Raw genomic sequence first — 6,000 nt, forward strand, 5'->3', positions numbered from 1 at the left:
GCTCAAATTGAGTAAAGATCGTTTTTTACAACTTACCAGATTGTCCGACCTCCTCACTCACTTTCTTCCAAGCATGGTCCTTTTTATTCCTGTTTCGATAAAATTAAGAAGATGTATTGTACAGCTGTATGTATCCACATACAGCGAAGATGATTTTGTCCTCCATTGTTGTTTCGGATTTCTGCCTCCGCTCGCTACGTCATAATCACGTCACTACTAGAGCAAGCTTCTGATTGGTTAACGTGGCGCGAATGTTCAAATTTCAGATTTTAATAAAAAGCAGCAAAACATCAATGTTTCATAGAGGTAAATGGCGTTTAATGTGCTTTACTGTCTATCTGAAACTACACAAATATTTCACGTGATCAAAAAAACTGTAGTACACCACAGACGCGTAAACTACTGCTGCAAATAAAATACTTTTTCTTAAATGCCCTGACAAGTTTAATAAACACTGAAACTGCTGTTGTTGAGGCGAATCGACCTTCCAGTGCAGAAAGAAATCTCGCAGACAAGGGTTCCAGGTAGGGCTGTGCACGATTAATCGCGGTTACCAATAAATCATGCTGAAATCGAGCTGGCTGTGATAATGCAAGGCATTGATACATTTTTTTATGCGTAGCTTGTCCGTGAAGCACGTCTCTGGGATCAGTAGGAAATGCTGCTCGATCTAAAAGCAGTGCGAGTTTGAGTCTCTTATAACGTACAAAAAGCAACACCCGTCAAACATGATCATTATAAATATACTTTATTTTCATGAAAATACCTGAGGAGGCTTGAGTAACAGTGATAAAAACATGTCCTTAGGCATTTCCTAGAACTATGTGTGTTATGGTCTTCTTCTTCAGTGCGTATTTGGAGTTTCTGCACGAGAGCGCCCTCTGGCTTTCGGATGCAGCAGCATTTTACCGTACTTCACTCACAAGCTGTGCATAAATCACGTGATATATATTTCGGATAATCGTGCACAGCCCAAGTTCTAGGTTTCAAGAATTCAATATTTATTTTCTCGAGCAAGCAAAGTTAGATATTCAGAGTTCATCTGAAGTTGTCTGACCAATGTACATCTGACTCCAACATCCAACTCCTAAGTTGTTTTTCACATTGTTCACCAATCAGAATTCACATGATGTCATCTTTTGTATTAGCCCGTCCCCTTCTCATTTGCAACAATTATATTTTAGTCTGGCCTACCTGGTCCATCCTCTTTACTTTTGCCACGATTAGATCTCATTCTTTCCTTACGTGGATTGAATCGTGGCAAGCGCCTCCTACAATTTTCAAGAAAATCAGTGCGTCACGTGGCCTTTACAAGCACTCACATGATGTATCCTTAGGCTTTCTGTATATGCAACTCGAACATTCAACCTATTATTCATGTTGCTTTGTGACAATGTGCACAGTCTATGGAAGCATGCGTGTACAGCCTGCTCTCAATCACGAGGCATGTGTCTGACTGTGAGGCTTCTAGCACAATGTATGATATCATAACTAAATGTGTGACATAAAACACGAGGCTTGTGGCTGACTATAACTAAATGTGTGACATTAATTAAATGTTTAAATGCATGATAATGATTAAATATTTCGGTATTATACCCTAAAATTTACCATACTGTCCCATTTTAACTTGGGCGTGGTTTGTAGTCCACCATGAAAGGACAATAGTAAACTTGCTTTAAACTGCTTCCTATAAACGGGAGCATAAACCGAATAATCAAATCGATCTAATATATGTAACATCAGTTACATTTAATGGGATGCATGTTTATTCGCGAATCTGTCATGTTCTAACATCTGCTGAGAAATCAGGTAAAATTATATGTGTGCACGCGCATGTCCCCGTTAACACGATCCCCATTTGATCCATAACACCGGCCTCAAAACCAGGGTAGAAAGTAGCCTATTACTTGTTGTATATTTGGTGTTTTTTAATGTTAAATACCCACGTGAACGTCGTAAGTAGACCTCAGACAACAGTATAAAATAATAAAAAAGGCCAGTTCATGACACCTTTAAAGTCTAAATGTTTGTTTGACATTTCAATTTAGTTCTAGTTATGTTGGTTGTACTTAGTCCTAGCATTTGTATAATTGTGACCATGCATATGAGATTTATTTTCATTGTTATTTTATATTTTAAAATAAATAGTAATAATGTAATCAATTATTACTACGACATTTTTGCTATGTCACACCATAGGACACATGGTCACATGTATTTGTCAATTACTCCAAGTACACCAAGAAAACAATCACACTTTTGACACTCAAAGTGAGATCAAGAATCAGCATGGTAATCCAGAAATATACTGATGCTCGAGCAAGACATTAATGCAGCTAATATGATTAGACCTCTATAGATGATTTTGCAAGATGATGTTTGACATTTCGACTTAGCTAAAAATGTTCAGTTAGTTGTATTATGTTCCATCATTTCCCAGTAAAAACTGAAACATTCTAGACCAGCGTTATTCCGTCCTCTGAAGCGGTCTATAACAATAAGTTTTGTAAACCAAGGCTTTTCAACTTCCCAGCCATTCCAATAATTCAACACCAAAATCTTCCACCTGGAAAGGATCTACTACTACAATTCAACTTGTTCAATAAAATGATTAATATTCTGGTAATATCAGGAATGGAAAAACAATAGGAAGTATTCAAATTCATTGCATCCCCACCCCGCTTTTCTGTTTAACAAATCTAATTTAAGCCTATTTTCAATTACAGCAGTTCTAATAGCTTCTAATTCATAATTTATTTAAAACACCGATTTTCTTATAGGCAGGACACTTACCTTTTCAGAAAATGTACTTTCTGTGGCAAAGCGAGAAACGCTCGACTGCTGCAGACGCACAGAACAGTGCATCTCTCTCAGGCAGACGGGACACTCCAGAGACTTGTTGAGCTCCCAGTAGTTTTGTAGGCAGTTTTTACACAAACTGTGGCAACATTTTAAAACAACAGAGTCTTTTAAAGAAGAAGTGCAAAGGTAACAGTCTTTGACGGGAGAAGGTAAGGTGTAAGCCATATTGATACAGAAAATCCTCAAAGGCAAAAGCCTCCTTTCAACTATCGAGCCAGAAGCGGGCGTGCTAGTGTGTGCCAGGGACAGGCTACGTCCAAATACGTTCCCCACTTAAGAGCGCGTGCACGCGACAGGAAGTAAGTTCGCAAGTCTGTCCAATGTCTTAAAAACGCCAAAGTGCAGTGCCCTTAACGCACACTAAACCCACACTATCTTGAATATCGCTTCCGAGCAATAGTGTGGTATTCAGGGCTAAGTGTATCCCATCAAGCATCACGTTCTGGATATAAATCAGAGAGGGGGTTGAGCAAAAAAGCTGCTGGCAGCAGGAAGTGGCAGCCACTGGCAGCAACTTGCTGCCATTAAAACCCAATAGAGGGTATGCATTGACGTCACTTTCCCACGTGAACACGCCGGGACGAGTATGGAGGAAACTGAAGGTTTGCAGTGACAGAAAGACTCAGACTTTATGTAACCAAAATCGTGTATGTTCATGTAACAACTCCTTTATTATTTTGGATTGGCAACCACGTAAACACATCGTAATGCATAGCGTAAGCTACATTTAAAAACATCAAAACACACCCGCCGTGAACTGTTAAATGAAAAACACAATGTAGCCTACAAAAATATGTCGCCAGTTGTGCCGCCTGGCCGTGAAGTGTTTCATCGCATGCGCGATACCAATAGTGGCCCTGTCCCAAATGGCGCACTTCATGTGGACTGCGGTCTCGTGGACTTAAATTGCTCGTTCTCGCCAAGTCTACTAGTCCGTAGGTTGTCCCATTTGTCTTTTTAGCGCTCAGAAGTCTGCTCGCGAGCGCCTCCTTTGTGCCCTCGATGTGGTCTTCGGCGAAGCCCGCATTGATTTAGACTCTACTGAAGTCCCCTACCCAGGAATCCTTGCGAACGCCCAATCACAGAACGGATGGGAGGAGTGTCGTGGATGTCAGACATTTACGTAAACATGACAAATACATTTTTAAATGTATGTTTTGATAAAATTCTAAATTAATTTATTAATTGGTTACTTATTCACATTATTGCTTATTTATTTTCTATTAAGCCAGCTATTCAAGAATAAAAACTTTGAATGCAGTGCATTTTCTTACTTAAGGTAATAAGCCATATTTTGTTGTAGATTTATATGTAGTTGTCTCTGTAAAGCTGAACAACACAGCTTCTGTATTATAGAGAAATATTAAATAACAACAACAACATATATGCATATTAAGAAGTGTATACAGAAGAATATTGTATACAAATAAATAAATATACATAAGCAGTTGCATTTACGTCATGACAAATGAATGCATTACAAACATAAGTATCTATTGCATAATGCTCGGGTGGCATATCAACATATGAAATACAGAACAATAAAAACCGGCAGCTGCAGTCCCAAATAACTACAATGGGACAACAAGTGGTCGACTTCACGGGGCGCTGCGCCGACCTATTCAGCGAATGACAACAAAGTACCGCGAGAGTGATTAGAAAGCACCACTTGCTCTTTCCGGTGTGATGACCTCAAGTCTGTCCAAAATGCACTCCCATGTACCTTTGTGGACTCGTGCCTAGTGCCCTGTAGGTCTGCACTTCCTGACGTCACCAAGTGGACTCGGAGGAGGTCTACAAGACCGGAGTGCGCCATTTGGGACAGGGCCAGTGTGTAGGCCCTACACTGATGTTGCCGGTTTTTGTTACGTAATTACGCGCATGCGCAGAACGGATCGTGCAGGCATCTCGGATCGTGTACTGACTATGGAAGGCCAGAAGGGCCAAAACGTGTGAAACTATGGAAGGCCGTTTGATCAAAAATGTCTTTAGGCGTAACGTGTACACACGATATAACGCGTGGACGCGTTATTGCGCCTAAAGACGTAATTTCGTCTACAGACGTATTGGTTTTAGCCAATGGAAAGCCAGAAAACGGAAAGGTTTGCATAAAATTGATTAAACATGTAGTCGTGCCGTCATCATTAGCGTAACCACGTGTCATTCATGAATTATACATATAAACGTGATGTTCCCTCATGCATGGCATTGCATACGGTCCTAGTTCCGAATACGTCAGCGTATACATGATTTTACGACAGGGGAGAAGAGGGAATTTCAAAATACAAGCAGTACAGACAGACTATCGAAAGCATGGCTTTGCGAAATTTTCTTAACAACTACCGACGCGTTTTTCAAGAATGTGTGCATTTGTAAAATTATATGTATTATGCCGTCAACCCAATGGGCAACATGGGCTGCAGCCGAGAGTCCCGAACACTAAGGGATCCTGAGAGACTTCTCATTTGCATTTTAACATTACACATAACACATATTTGTCCAGTATTATGCATATCCGAATCACTACGGACAGTACATGAAGATTAAAATCATGTTAAAAACACAAAAAATGTCAGAAAACCAGTAAACGAGGAAGCTGCGTTTTTTATTTTTTGTATGAAGCATAAATGATGTTTCATTAACAAAGTTCGGGAGAAGCCGGAGCACATAATCATCTCGGCTGGTTCGCTATCAGCAATCCTATCAGCTCAAGCGAGACTCCTTATAAATAAGACCAGAAATCTCACCTGCGCCATCTCTACAAGTAATTCAACACCCCTCCACCTCCCCGTCTCATCTCCCCGTTTCCGAGCTCGGCGCACTCGCCCACATCAGGGGGAGAGTGTTCCGGGTTCGGAAGGAACCGGCGAGCTTGGAGCCCACTCCCTGGACAGCACGCCATACGCATATCTTACCTACCCCTGCTATCAGCATTATCCCTGCCATCATTATTATTTGCATTGGCGAACTCGTGAATAACGTTTACATTTCTCAACCAATTTCAATGGGTTACAGTGGACCCACATTAAAATATGTAAAGGAAAAACTGCTGCTACTGGAGCTTTTAACTTGTTCAATTAAATTCTATGTAGTGCTTTTTTTGCAATGTTTCAAGTGTTTCAATGCCGCTTTACA

At 40.4% G+C, this 6,000-nt stretch overlaps 1 protein-coding gene across 2 annotated transcripts in view; it reads right to left on the reverse strand.

Annotated features, from left to right (window-relative positions):
- si:ch211-119o8.6 (uncharacterized protein LOC556659 homolog) overlaps positions 1 to 3,722 on the reverse strand; it is a 33,725-nt gene extending 30,003 nt beyond the window's left edge. For both annotated transcript variants that reach the window (XM_057333337.1, XM_057333336.1), the window contains exon 1: positions 2,797 to 3,722. The gene's annotated coding sequence lies outside the window, so the exon portion shown is untranslated. The remainder of the gene's footprint in view (positions 1 to 2,796) is intronic.
- Positions 3,723 to 6,000: the final 2,278 nt, after the last annotated feature.

The sequence above is a fragment of the Triplophysa rosa genome, linkage group LG5, assembly GCF_024868665.1.
Source record: "Triplophysa rosa linkage group LG5, Trosa_1v2, whole genome shotgun sequence".
Classification (NCBI taxonomy): Eukaryota; Metazoa; Chordata; class Actinopteri; order Cypriniformes; family Nemacheilidae; genus Triplophysa; species Triplophysa rosa.